This window comes from Ictidomys tridecemlineatus, chromosome 11, assembly GCF_052094955.1.
Source record: "Ictidomys tridecemlineatus isolate mIctTri1 chromosome 11, mIctTri1.hap1, whole genome shotgun sequence".
NCBI classification, from domain to species: Eukaryota; Metazoa; Chordata; class Mammalia; order Rodentia; family Sciuridae; genus Ictidomys; species Ictidomys tridecemlineatus.
The window spans coordinates 73,240,146-73,255,767 of record NC_135487.1 but is presented as its reverse complement, the minus strand read 5'-3'; positions in this window follow the sequence as shown (position 1 = coordinate 73,255,767).

Sequence of the window (15,622 nt, the reverse complement as noted above, 5' to 3'; positions counted from 1 at the left end):
AAGCAAACTTCAGACCAATATCCCTGATGAACATAGATGCAAAATTTCTCAATAAAATTTTGGCAAATCACATACAAAAAAACATATTAAAAAGATAGGGCACCATAATCAAGTGAGGTTCATCCCAGGGATGCAAGGTTGGTTCAACCTACAAAAATCAATAAATGTAATTCATCATACTAATAGACTAAAAACAAGAATCATATGATCATCTCAATGGATGCAGAAAAAGCATTTGACAAAATACAGCACACCTTCATGTTCAAACCACTAGAAAAACTAGGATAGTAGGAACATACCTCAACATCATAAAAGCTATATATGCTAAACTCAAGGCCAGCATCATTCTAAATGGAGAAATATTAAAAGCTTTCCCTTTAAAAACTGGTACAAGACACGGATGACCTCTTTCACCACTTCTATTCAACATTATTCTTGAAATTCTAGCCAAAGAAATTACAAGAAAGAAATTTAAGGGATACAAATAGGTAAAGAAGAACAGATGCTGATGACATGATTCTATATCTAGAAGATCCAAAAAATTCTACCAGAAAACTTCTAGAACTAATAAATGAATTCAGCAAAGTAGAGGATATAAAATCAACACCTATAAATTAAATACATTCCTATACATCAGCAATGAATCCACTGAAAGAGAAATTAGAAAAAAAAAACACTCCATTCACAGTAGCCTCAAAAACAAACAAATAAACAAACAAACAAAACCTCTGGGAATCAACCTAACAAAAGAGGTAAAATACCTCTACAATGAAAACCATGGAATACTAAAGAAAGAAATTGAAGAAAACCTCAGAATATGAAAAGATTTCCTATGCTCCTGGATAGGCAGAATTAATATTGTAAAAATGGCCATACTACCAAAAGCATTATTCAATGTAGATTTGGGTAGTAAGAAAGGCAGCCAGAGGGGAAATAGAGCAAATTGGAAAGTTAGAGGCAGTTAATTCACAAAATAACACCACAGCCTATGGATGGGGCAGATCCAAAGTCCATGCACCTTATACAGCCTCTTGACAAATAGGAGGTGGGGGAAGGGGTCAACTTAACCCACAGAGACTGAAATCTCTCCATTAAGAAATAGCAAATTAGGAAGAGAAGTAAGAGCTGCTGACATGTCAGAACTCATTTACCCCAGGAAGGCTTTCCTACCACAAGAGAACAGAGGGAGGTGGGAACAACTGAAAGTATATTTCTTTAAATAACCCAACAGAAGACAGTAAAACCTAGGCAAGTTAGGGAGACTGCTCACCCCAAAGGACTCAGCTAATGAGGACCAGGGGAGGGAACTTGCATACCAGAGAATAAAATGCTGGTTGTAACTAATCGGGGGTCCTGACCATGAGGTACTTGATCTTGCAAGACCATCACTAAAATCTTGCTTTTTTTTTTTTGTTGTTGTTGTTGCTGTACCTCATGTCACCCAGCCCATTCTTTGGGTTTGAGTAGATGATTGGGTTTCTCATAGGTGAGCAGGTTTCTCACACCCTGATGATACAGTTAGGAATTTTTTTTTAAAGAGAGAGTGAGAGAGGGGGGGAGAGAGAGAGAGAGAGAGAGAGAGAGAGAGAGAGAATTTTTAATATTTATTTTTTAGTTCTCGGCGGATACAACATCTTTGTATTGGTGCTGAGGATGGAACCCGGGCCGCACGCATGCCAGGCGAGCGCGTTACCGCTTGAGCCACATCCCCAGCCCTACAGTTAGTAATTTTGACCCCGGGGAGCTCTTACAGTGACAACACCTTACCTGGCTGGTTCCTGATCCAGCTCAGACCTCTGTAGTTTGGAAGGCAGGATTGTATGGCCACAGAGTAGACGTGTGTGTGTGTGTGTGTGTGTGTGTGTGTGTGTGTGTGCAGTATGCAGATACACATTGCTTGTTCTCATCCAATTGTTATTTTAAATAGACTTGATTGATTGATTGATTGATTGATACTGGGGTACTAATCTCTGAGCCACATCCCTAGGCCTTTTATTTTTTATTTTGAGATAGGGTCTCACTATGTTAGGGCCTTGCTTAGTTGCTGAGGCTGGCTTTGAATTTGTGATCCTCCTGCCTTAGCCTCCTGAGTCACTGGGATTAGAGGAGTACACCACCATGCCTGGCAAATAGACAGTTTTAGGTTCACAGCAAAATTGAGCAAAAAGTACTGAGAGTCTCCACACATCCCTGTGCTCACACACTCACTATTGACATCTTTCTAGAACAAACTTGGATTTATATGGTTACGAGTCACATCTGGGCTGCAGATTCCAATAATGTTGCTCACTGGATCCCGAGTCTCCCACACACCTGGACTGCCAGACTGTCAGGCATCTGAGAAGGTCAGATGGACAAGCAGGAAACATGGACTGTCAGATAGAAAGCTCTGGAATATTTTCAAGCTCATGTGGTCCTGCGGAGCCCTCTCAACTAAGAAGTTTTCTCCCAGCAAACGTGATGAATTCTTTTCTAGGAATTTCTCAACCCTGGATTTCACCTTTTGCTTTTTAGTTTTTTTTTTTTATCCTGAGTTGGCTCATTCTGCCCTCCAGACTTGCCTAGAAACTTCCTATTTAATGTTGAGCCTTGAATATATTCTCATTTGCCACATGGCTGAGTCATAGTGCATGTCACCCCTCAGTCGCTTGCTCCCAGCTGCCTTTCAGACAGGCAGCCTTGCCCTGTGGCTGAGAGGAAGTAGTGGCCAGCCAGACACCCACACCTTCAGGTGGAGCTACTTTTTAGAGGCAGTGGTGTGGAGAAGTGTCATCTGTCGGTATGGCACAGGGTCATGGAAGGGGGATAGGCTGGTGGTGGTGGGGATGTGGGAAGGAGAGTTGGAGGACGAGGGGGTAGAGAAGCATCTGGCCTGATCTTGCCTGATCTGAGGGGAGGTTCTGGGTGAGCCTGTTTTTTGAGAACAAAGGAGGTGAGGTCATTGATGAGCTTTTCTTACTTCGAAGTCAGAGGGTGAGGTCACACCTGTTTTTTTTTTTTTTTTTTTTTGCTTTTGGGAGAAGAAACTTTTGTTGGAAAAGTGAGAGGAGAGGGTATACCTTGCTCAACATGCATTTTTCTAGCTCTTGCAGGGGTGTGGAGGACCTCTGTCTCCAAAGGAGGGGTCCCCCTCCCAGTAGAGCTGGCTTTCTTCTGTGAAGTGCCCAAGGGAGCCAGCCCCTCCCTGGGCAACACAGCACTTAGCTAGCTTTGCTGTTCTGCTAGGGCACCTAGGGGTACATTATGTCTTTCCTGAATCCTGATGGCTTTTGTCTTCATAAACCATTTATCTCCATAAAAATATATCCATACATATATATGCATATATACTACAATTGTGTTGTTATAGGGATGAATATAATCCAGGCTGAATTTATTATTATATGTGGGCCTCTAAAATCATTCTGGGGCCTGAATTCCTCTGTGCTTATTGTGTCTAGTGGAAAAATTGGCCCCGAGTTTGCTGGGATAGTCAGGGTTCTTTTCAACTTCACAAAGGACTCTGGGACTGGAGCCAGTGTACATAGCTATCACCAGCATGCCCTGGCTTTACCTGTCTGAGATGCTCTTCTGGGGACTGGGCTGAGAAACTGGCCAGAATTGTAGCTTATCTTCTTGTACTTAGACAGGGGGCTGTGCTCCGAAGCAGAATGGTCCATTAGGCAAGAGGTTTAAGGTGAAGGGCCTTTGATGAAGTAATTCATCAAAGAGCAGATACTGATCATGTCTCCAGGGAAAGGCAGAGAGCAGGGGGGAGAGGCTATTTTTGGAAATTTAACTTCAAAGGGTAATCAGCATTGAGAAAACAATAGAAGGTAAAAATGATCATGTAAGTTATTCACATTCAGTAAACAATTTATTAATTTTTATTTATTCATTTAGTAAACAAACACTTATTGAACATCAACTACATGCTAAGCTCTAGGCCTTGGGGATAATGACATGTTCTGGTGTTTATGGAGCTTACCCTTGAATTCCCCAAGGCATCTTTACAGCCATAGAGAAGTTAGAAAGAGGGTGAGGTGAAAACACAATAAGTTATTAGAAGCCTTGTCAATTATTAACTGCCAGCAACTTGATACACATTTAGTCACTTGATCCTTCATAATCCTATGAAGCACATGTTATCCTTTGTTTTATAGGTGAGGAAACAGCCTCACAGAGATTAAGAAATGTGTCTACAATCACACAGTTCACAAATGGGGTTGGAAAGCATTTCTCTCCATTTCAAAGTCTGTGATGAAAATTCCACCTTGCAGGGCTAGGCCTGTAGCTCAGTGGTAGAGTATTGCCTTGCACATGTGAGGTACTTTCAGACAGGCAGCTTTGCCCTGTGGCTGAGAGAAAGTAGTGGCTAGCCAGACACCCACACCTTTAGGTGGAGCCTCAGTTTGATCCTCAGCACCACATAAAATAAATAAATAAAAATATTGTACCAACTACAACTAAAAAAAATTTAAAAAATTTCACCTTGACACTCTGCTTTCTTACTTATGATTTATGTTACAAAGAAATTTGGCTTGCTAATAGTTATCTCAGAGTATACAGGTAGTGCAAAGTCAAGTATACCCCTTGTGGCAATGGTGAAGGTAAACAACCTCAGAAAGAAGCTAAGTTCAAAAATGATGGGGAGAAAATGATGTTAAAAATATTGGGAGGGCAGAGACTTCCTCTCCATCTGAGTTAAATAGAGTGAGATGGGGTCCTGAGGTCTGGGGAAGACCACGACAGCTAGTATAGAAGTAGGTTTCACATAGCAAATGAGATGGTAAAGTAACCTTTCTGTTAAGGTAGAGTACTGTACCACCTAACTATGTTGACCACATATATGATGGTGATCAAGTAAAACGGCGTGACCTGTGATGTGGGCATCTTAGTTTGTGTAACTACACTCTGTAATGTTAGCACAATAATAAAAATCAGCCAAAGATGAATTTCTCAGAACATATCCCTGGGGTGAAGTGATGCATGACTATTTATATGTTCATGCCCGCTGGTCAAGATATGTACTACAGTTATCATGAGTGCTGAATATAAAGTGAAATTGCCTCACCCAGATGCAGACAGCAACTGGACACAACACAGTACTCTGTTCTTAACCTTGGTTTTGCTCTCCAAGTTTTCAGTTATCTGAGATCTACTATAGTCTGAAAATATCAAATGGAAAATATAATTCAAAAATCTTATTTTAAAATCTTTTAAAAATCTTATTTCCATGTTGTTATAATTTTTCTATTTTATTATCAATTATTATTGTTACTTTCTCACTGTGCCTAATTTACTTTCTGTTTAGGAAAAAATAGTGTTATGTAGAGTTGGTTCTGTCTGTTGTTTCAGGCATCCAGTGGGGGTCTTAGAATGTGTCCTCTGGATAAGGAAGGGGTATTGCATCTAGTACAGCATGGAATGCAAACAGAGGTGTCAAGGAGCAAATCTATTTGGGGTAAAAAAAAAAAAATACTTGGATGTACACAGCAGAATCTCAAATCAGCTTTGTCTTCTTTGAACACATACCCAGGATCTGGGGACACACAGTTCAGAAGTAGTCTGAAACTGCATCACCAGAAACCTGGACACAGCAAGGTGAATGTCAGTCCTGACATCAGGGAATGTTTAGTTGACTTGTTTTTGCCACATGTTATAAGTGTATGTGTGTAGTGTTTGCGCGCGCGCCCACACACACACACACACACACACACACACACACACACACACACACATATTAGATGGTAAGGGACAAAAAGCTGGGTTCCAGGTCTTGATAGGAGGCAAGAATCTAACAGACTTTGAATGAAGCCTACTTCCTCCTGAGACAAGATTGAACTTGCTGTGCCGATTTTTCTGAAATGTAAAATTGCTGGTTCATTTTTACATTGCCTCTGCCCACAGAATCAACTAAGTCCAAATATTGAAAAATCTACATAAAAGTAATGTATTTACATTTCTTCGCAGTCCTCTTCTGCTGCCCTTGTTTATCCTTATATACTGAGACCCACATACAGTCCAATCTTGCCCACACAGGCTCAGTCACAAGACAGTAATTCCACTAAAATAATCTGTGAGACCCATGGTTGCTACTGACTATCCTCCATCTCTGCTTCTAAGCCCATACTCTGTTACCCACCTAAATCACTTTAGAAGCTAAAGACTACTTTCCCCACTCCCCTCTAAATATATGCCAGAATCAGGAGGAGAAGGGGAAGTTGTTGGTTAAGGAAATTTCCAAATGCCAAAACATAAACAATCCCAGTAACTGTCCACAACTGGAAGTGCAATGTCTGAATAGAACTGTCTAGATAGTTCATAGCTAGCCTCGGAGGAGCAGAAGGGGTGTGCAGAAGCAAAGTCAGCTGTGATAAAGTGTAGCTGAAGTGACATGGGGAGGAGGAATGGGAACATCATGGAGTGTCTGTGACCCAATTTGTAGAGGAAAACATTCTTTCTCTCTGGAGGAGGAGTGAAGCTGTGAGATAGCAGGACTATTGTTTTCCAAAGAAAATACCAGGCAGGATGCAATATTGGACATCTGACCACACTAAGCAGAGATGAGCCAGAACTTTCGAAGCCAGAACTCTGATGCAGTCCTATGTGTCTTCTGGGGTCTAGTCTTTCCAGTCCATAGAGTCTCTCTCTCTTTTTTTCTTTCCTTCCTTGTACCCTCATCCTCCTCCCTCATTCCTCCCTCCCTCCATCCCTTTCTTACTTCCTTCTACATAGTAAATGGAGAATACGAATATAATTTAATCTGTGTTGTTGATTCTGACAATCCTCTGGAATCTCAGATTGACTATTAGGAATTATTTTCACTGGACAGAAGGACAAATATTGACATAGAAGCCTAGAGATAAAATCTGAGTTTGTAAAGCCTTGAGGATTATCTTGAAAATTAGTTTGAGCAAATCTCACTTTAAAGCTGCTTTCTTGAGATTTTCCGTTTTGTCCTAAAAGTCAAAGATTGAAGAATTTCAGATTAGTTGATGTTTCTGGTTGTTTGGCCTCGGGTTAAAGCTTTCCTTGCCACTCTCATCAGTCCTTTTCCAGATGCTCTGGGAAACTTTTCTTGGTTAAAAGATTAGCAAGAACCTATTTACAAAGCTTCTACATATCTGGCTGCAAAATCATTTTGATATGTGTAATTATCTCTGGCTGAAAACTTATTTTGATTAATTAAAGAACTTCTGCTGCTACTCACAGCAGGGAAGAGTTTCTGGAAAGGACTCCAGAGCCACTTAGCCTCCTTGAGAGTGCTACTGTCCATAAGTCTAGACCAGCAAATGCCTGCCACCACTTCAGTTATTTATCTAGCATAGCAGAAGTGTGGCAGTTGCCTAGTTTCAATTAGTTCTGTGGCAATTTAACACTATTGACATAATTAACATTTCAAAAAATGTTTTGAATTTTTTAAAAATTATCTATTTAAAAATATGCCTTTCTACTTTAAATATCACAGATTCTCATTGCAGAAAATTTAAAATAGAGGGAAACATAAAGAAGAAAATAAATAAAATCCATAATTGCATGACTGGATGATAAACACCATTAACATTTTGATGAATATCCCTTATATTTTTCCCCTATCATACAATTCCTTAAACATGCAGCTAAAACTTACATTCTAATAGGAATTTTTTTCACTTAAAAAATACATATCACACACACACTATCCACATATAGTTTTCATATACAACATAATATTACATGGCTACCTAATGATCCATTATGTAGATATATTAGAATTTATCTTAAAAAAATCCCCTCTTAGGAACTACAATTGTTTTAATTTTTTTTCACTGTTTTGGGTAATACTGACTGAATATCCTTTTACATTAATCCTGACAATAGTTCCTAAGTGCTTCCTAATGGCAAATTCTTAGAAATGGGAAGCTAGATAATAGAGCTTGAATATTTTAAAGTCTTTTGCAACAATTCTGCCAAACTGGCCTCCAGAAAGGATGTTACAATTTATTCTCCTAAAGACATTTTAGAGAGTAATATCCTCAGCAATATTCAGTCTTCAAATTAAAATTTTACTAATTTGACAGAAAAATGGAAATCTAATTTTCATTGAAATTTCCTGGAATACTGGGAAATGGAATACTATTTCACATGTTTAATTGGCCATTTGCATTCAGGCCCTAGAGAATGGTGCACTAAAGCCATCTATTCAGTCTCCTACTGTGATGGTTATCTTTACTTCTTGGGGTAGATGAGCTATTACTTGGTGGTTGCCTCTGTGGATCATATCCAAAGGTAAATTTTATGACAGTGTTTTAAATGCTGTCTTTTTGCCAGCTATCTAAGAATATCATGGATATGTAAGAAGTGACCAATTTATCCTGCCTCCAGTTTGCAAAATTTGGGGGAGGGGACAAGAATGGAGGTGGGGTGGGCGGGTAGGTAGGAAGGGGGTCTTGCTGTGTCGCCCAGTCTAGGTTTGAATTCATCATCTTCCAGCCTCAGCCTCCCAAGTGGCTAGAATTACAGGCATTGCCACCTAACCTGGCTTAAGTGAAAGTATTTTTCTTTTCTCTGTAGTGCTAGGGATTGAACCCAGGGCTTCATGCATAGCTGGGCAAATGCTCTACTACTCATTCGCGTCTGCAGCTCCCTACTTTGTTTTTAGTTACTCATATGCTCTACTATGTTTTGAAATTTTGCCATGACTCCTTTTCATTTTTCAAATAAAAACAAAACTTAGTAGGAAAATGACTTACTACTACATAGCAGATCTCATATAGAGCTGCACTGATAAATATAGCCTCCTTTGGTCCTCTGTTGCTATCTAAATCGAAACTTTAAAAAAGGAAATCAAATTAAGATTTATGTCTCTTACTTGCTCAATGGCCGAATGTGGCTGGCGGTTATTGACAGGTAACAGATGTAAATGGTGGGAACATGAGATTAAGGGGATAATTCTATAATTTGGACCTACTGTACTGACCTTCCACAAGCTTTCTTTTAAAAAGCAATTTTACCGGAAGTCCTACCTGGCTTAAGTCAATAGGATATGCTACATTCCTCAGCAAACAACCTGTTCTCTGTGGGGGTGGGAAGATGAATGCCCACTCCCCCCACCCGGTAGAAGGAGAAAAGGTTACCTGAAAGGGGGCAGTTTCGTGACATTTACACAGACCAGATTCCAGAGGTCAAGGATATATGATAATCAGGAGCAAAGCCCCCTGACAGTAAAATCTGTAATAACAAGTTCCAATTAGAACTGGTCAGAGTGAACCAAAGTGACCCAGAGTTGCCTTGGATCTTTACTGTGCACAGTGGGGACTTGGAAGTCCAATGGAATCCTGTTGTCTGTCAAAAGTTGAAAGGTGGGTCTTGATGGTATTTTCTGGATAATTCCCTGGGATCCCCAATAAAACAGGAGGACAGGAGAGGTATGCCATCGCTCTCGTCTCTGAAAGGACCCTGTGGAGAGCATGCTGGGCTCTACTCTGATTTACTCCATGATGTGTAGAACAACTGTTTTTAGGTTGTGCCTAAACCTTTGTTGCTCCATTTTGTAAAGAGGTGGTTTGTATTTCTAGTTCATTTTGAGTTTAAGTGCTGAGGTAGAATGACTCCATTCTTTGTTTGTACAAGCAAACAACAACCATTTGCCTGGCACAACCATAAGGAATAAGGATAAATAAATTAATTTTGCTAATAAGAATGATCACCTGTGATCTTATCTTACATTCTCTTGTCATTTCCCTCAGAGGTTCATGAAAGCCTTTGGTTTTTGAAAACCAAGCGATTCTGCAGAGTGCTAACCATAAGAAACTCGAAGTTCCATGTTACCCAGGAGGGTAGGATAGGAACACAGCATTATGAAGAACAGGAAAAGGAAATTAAGTTCTGTGGGCAGAAAAGCTCCACCTTTCCTCTGGAGACAGAAAAAGACTAAGAGGTCAGATGGGGACACTTGGCTCAGCCAAGCTTGACTCCCTCCACATCTCTGGCTCTGGGCTATCTGACTCACCTGACTTCAAGGCAGCTGACCGAGGAGCGGCCTTCAAAGAGGATGGGCAGATACAAACTGTGTGCATCCTCATGTGTCCTGAGGTCAGTGGCATTTTAAGAACGAGCACACCAGTGTTCATAGAGGGCAGAGGCAGAAGGTGGTTGTCCTAAGAATGACACTCAGAGTTCAAGTTTATTGAACAGTTTCCTTTATGACTTTCCAGACTCTAAACAGGGCAAACTTGCAATCAGCTGAACAATTAAAAATGGCAACCAGGCACAGGAAAAAAGTAGAGTGTGAAAGAAGAGAGCAAGCCAGGGACGAAGGAGAATGAGTCTGCTGGGTGGTTTCCCTGAGGTCTAGTTACGCCAAGGACAAATTGAAGCAACACATTAATGTTTATGAGACTCACTGTGCACAGGGCGTTGTTAATCTGCAGACTCTTGGCTTTTCTCTGAAGCCTTTGGTTTTCTGCAAGACCAGATGGTAGCTTTTCCTTCTTACAAGGATTTGCAAACAGAGAGGATGGTCTCAGGCAGACTCTGTAAGATTATCCTGGCTTTGAATGTAACTAAGGATGGGCTTATACCTTCTGCGGTTTCCCACTGCCAGTAGGATAAAGTAAAGAGCTCTCTGGCGTGGGTGGCATATGCAGGGCATCTTCAAGCTGATCCTCACATGTTTTTCCATCTTTACCACCCATCTGTCCCAGTGGCTCATGAGCTTTCCCTTGTCCCAAGCCCTCTAATGACATCACATAGTCTTTCAGACTTCTGTCTCCACCCAAAAAGCTCTTTCCCTTACATGTTCTTATTTTTGACTGTAGGTCTCCTGAGTCAAGACTCAGCTTAAGTTCACCTCCTAGAACTTTCTTCTGGCCTGGTGACACTGGACCCATCTTTCTTGTGGCTCTAGTGTGAACAGACATCTAGATTAGCTCTTAAAACCCATTGTAGGTATTTGTGGTGTGTTACTAATATTGGGATACATTACATTTTAGTGTTTCTTGGGAAGGTTGAACTACAGATGTCTTTAATCTAAACAAAGGCTTGCGAGTTAGATTAATCTTCCCAAGGTTATATATCAGGTAAATGGATAGTGAAGATTTGAACTCATTTTGGATTCCAGGTCCTGTGCTAGAAATACAGGTCAAACCTAGTAGTTTGTGCTGCATCTGGAAAGTCAGAGTGAATCCCACAGAGCGTATTAAACAGACAACTGGAAAATGTGGTCAGAGGAACAGGAAGATCCGAGTTACATTTGGAAACGCTAGTTTGGTGGTGGAGAAGAGAAGAAAGAGTGTAGGGTAGAAGGATGAGTAGTTTCTGGGGAACACTTTCGGAGACTGTTGCAATGAAGAGATTTGTTTTCAGCACATTAAGCTTGAGCTGACCGCACAAGTGGAAAATGCAGAGGATAGTTAAGGTGGAGGTAGAAAAACAGGTGCTAACCAGAGGCAGAAGTCTGGAAGCTGCTGTAGAAAGACTGTAGATGTTAGAACTGCAAGTAAATGAGGTCACCAAGGCCTGGAGTATAGGCAAAGGAGAACAAAAAGCTCAGAAATAAACTTGGAAATTTGGCAAATTGAGAGTGAAGAAGAGAGGAAATTGTGAAAAGATAGGAGAAAAGATATAGAGGTGTAGGTCAGAGCAGGGACTTATAAAGCACTGATCAAACAATTACAGAGCAGACATGGAGTCCCTCATATGGCATGGGAGTGTGTTGAAGCCAGGCACAGTGATGTTCCCCTATAGTCCCAGCAACTGGGGGGCTGGGGAAGGTCCTTTTGATCCAATATGTCTGACCAGTCTGTGCATCATAGCAAGATCCTGTCTGAAACAAAACACCTTTAATAAGTTCTTAGAGTGACAGTAAGAGAGTGGAGCTGGAGTGGGAGACCAGGACACAAGAGCCAGGCAGCTGTCCTGCACTGGAAGCCAGAGTTGGTGCCTGGGCTATGGGGCAGGGTGGGAAGGGAGGTGGGGATGGCTGCAGACCTTCCACATTTTATTTATTTATTTAAGTTATAGATGGATGCAATACCTTTATTTATTTATTTATTTATTTTTTATGTGGTGCCGGGATCGAACTTAGTGCCTCACGCATGTTCAGCAAGCGCTCTACCGCTAAGCCACAACCGGAGCCCAGGCCTTCCACATTTTGAAGTGGCTTGCAGTGCTCTGCTTTTTCTCAGAACCTTCATTAGTCTCTAAAAGCCTGGTATACTGGGGGAATCAAGACCAGGGCAAGTGGTCTTAGGAGGGGTTGAAAAGGATCATATTGGGAATGGGTCCCATGGTAAATTGAAGACATTTGTAGAATAGGAAGTTCAGTGTCACTGGCCTGAAAACAGAGCCCACCAGGAATCTGTGAAGTTCTGAGGAGGGCAGTGGACTATCAGAAGGCATGGGATGAGGCTAGAACCAGTTTCCTCTGAATCTAAAGGGTCGTGCAGACCTGAGCTGACATCTGCAGCACAACCTTATGATGGATGACATGCTATCAAACAGTTATTGTTTCTGAATGAATTAACTATGTTGGTGGACTTTGCAAGAGCAAACATGAGTGGGGGAACCCCTCAATGTTTGCAGATTTAGTAGGCTGGAGGGAGAAGTCGGATCTTAATGCAGCATTACGTAGACATAGTTTACATCTGTCGTAACAGGGCAAGTTGCCCGGTTGCGAGTCATTAAACTGTCTGCTGGAGAACATCTCTGGGACTTTTCTGGTCCCTTTGCTCATGAGTAATAGCTTCCTAGAAAACTTTTTCCAAGCCCCAAATGTTTCTTCTGAGCTGAAAGGATGTGACCTATTAGAGAAGGTTGCTGCAAAGCAAGGGGTCAGCAGCCTCAGGCACTTGCTCCTCCTGCCTTTCCTGAAGTCAACTACGAGGGCTTGTGATCTTCAGTAAAGTCAGGTTCAAGAGAGGGCAGGCAGCTAGGGCACTGCGCAGACAGACTCCTATGCTGGGACAAGAACGGAAGCTCCAGGGTTTAGCTGAGGTTACCCAGTTCTTTCCACCTTTTTACCCCAAAGACTGATGAGACATTTCCTCTTAATAATTTGTGTGTGTCACAAAAAGGGTGTATGCATGTGTGCACACACTCATCTCTGAGCAATGTAGGAGTTTTTTGGATTACAAGGGGAGTAGCATTTGATGATTAAATGAAATTTGTGAAAGTGCTAATTGAAACCCTGTCAAAAAGATGATGATTTTAAAATGCAAGTCACTAAAATGAAATGATAGATTGCTTGCAGTTATCTTACAATTTGCATTTTGCTAGCCTCTCCCAGCTTGCCCAAGGAAAAGGTGAAGAAAATACTAGCTTTTTCAAGTTTCCATTTTTTTAAAAAGAGAGAGTGAGACAGGAGAGAGAGAGAGAGAGAGAGAGAGAGAGAGAGAGAGAGAGAGAGAGAGAGAGAGAATTTTTAATATTTATTTTTTTTAGTTCTCGGTGGACACAACATCTTTGTTGGTATGTGGTGCTGAGGATCAAACCCGGGCCGCACGCATACCAGGCGAGCGGCTACAACTTGAGCCACATCCCCAGCCCCAAGTTTCCATTTTTTTATACTAATTTCTGGGTGTGCAGAAAGATATGAAATTCGTGTTAGTTGGCCTCTATGGATCCCATATTTCTTATCTGTAGATGTCAGTAAACATTAAAGTAGGGATCCTCATATCTATGACTTTGATGGTGGGAGCAATGGTTGTGAGATTGTGTAACAGATAGCGTTTTTCATAGATGGCCATAAAAATATCTCCTGTCCTGCCTATTCTTCTTACGATGTGTTACTTGCACTTCTCCCACAGAAAGGTCGGCTCTATGTATTCTCTTTCTCAAAACTCAGCAAGATTTATGATTGTTTTGGCCAACAGAGTATGGTAGAAGTAATACATGTGACTTTTTAGGCTGGGCCAGCAAAGGTGACAGTTTTCCTTTGGTCTGTTGGGACACTCCCTTCAGAGTGCTAGGCTACCATGAAGACATCTAATGCCCAAGTGGCATGGAGAGGCCTGGCTGGCTGACAGTTCCAGTTGAGGTTCCAACCAACAGCCAGAGTCCAATGCCTGACATGAGAATGAAGACACCTCCAGGTGAGACTGACCCCCAGCCATCAGGTCTTTTCAGCTGAGGTTCAGGTATCATGGAGTTGACTTCACTGTGCTTTGTCCAAATTCTCTACCCACAAAATCTGAGTGTCATAAAATAGTTACTTTACACCACTAAGTTCTGTTACATGGAAACAGCAGTTGGAATAGAGATATAAAACTAGGACCCCTGTACACTCCCCGAGTCCTCCCAAGGTACTCTTTTGGAGAGTTTTTGGAACATGATTTGAAAAAATCTGGACTAACCAATCTTCAAGGGTTCCAACTTCCCTGTTTCTAATAAACTTAGAATTTAATATATTCATCAAGAAGAAGTATCTTGCCCCGTATTACAAATTGAATTCTTTTTACTCCAAAGATGCTGAAGTTCTGACCCCTAGTACTTGTGAATAGGACCTTACTTGGAAATAGGGTGTCTGCAGATCTAAGATGAGGTCATTAGTCACCAATATGACTCTTGTCCTTATGAAAAGAAGGATTTGGACATAGAGATAGACACACACACACACACACACACACACACACACACACACAGGAAAGCCATAAGAAATGAGGGTGGTACAGCTACAAGCCAAGGATCACTGAAAATGGCTAGCAAGCTTCCAGAAGACAGGAGAAAGGGATGGAATAAATTCTCCCACAGCAGGAACCAACTGTGATACAGATGCCTCGATTTAGAACTGTGGACATTAAATTTGTTTATGCCACCCAGTGAGTGTTACTTTGTTGTGGTAGCTCTGAGAAACTGACTCAGGGGTGAGTTTTAAGGGGGTGATGGACCTGCATGTTCTGAAGCCCTCTGCAGCTTCATCCAGGCCTCTTGATTGATTCGGCAATGTTAAGTCTTGGTTTTTCTACTTACCAAACTTCAACTCAGAGAGGGGAGATACGCTAGGCCCTATAATCATTGTAAGACAAACAGTAAGTTTACTAGGTAATGAGGCAGATTTAAAAAGTTGGAAGCAATTCTAGGTAAGTCTTAAAACACTTAAGAAAAAAAAATCTCAGGAGTTTTAGTACAAGTAGAGCCTTACACTGGATTTTGATGGAGCCGAAGATAGAAGGGACGAATCAATGAATATGTATTATTTTCTGTGCCTTCATCTAATCAAAGAATGTGAATACAATAAATGTGACTCCTTTATTGTTGAGCCTACTTAAAGCATTTGTAGAGTGCTGGATAGATTTTATTATGTTCTTTTTTCCTTTCCCTCCCTGTATACATAAAACATATGGTTCTAAACATTTTAAAACAAAATTTAAAAAATACAATATTTATGTCTTATAATATTTCACCATAGTGATGGTTAGTGCTATCAATAATGTTACCAGTTTTTATGATAAGGTTTTGGAATCAACTTTCAGATGGTTTTGATTTTTTTTTTAAGGTAGGTAAAGCTAATGGATACTTTATTTATTGCAAGCTGAGGAATGAACCCAGGGCCTTGCACACACTAAGCAAGTGCTGTATTACTGAGCTATATTCCCATCCCTTGATGAAACTTTTTTTTTTTTTGTGGTTCCAAGGATTGAACCCCAGGGCCTTGTGCATG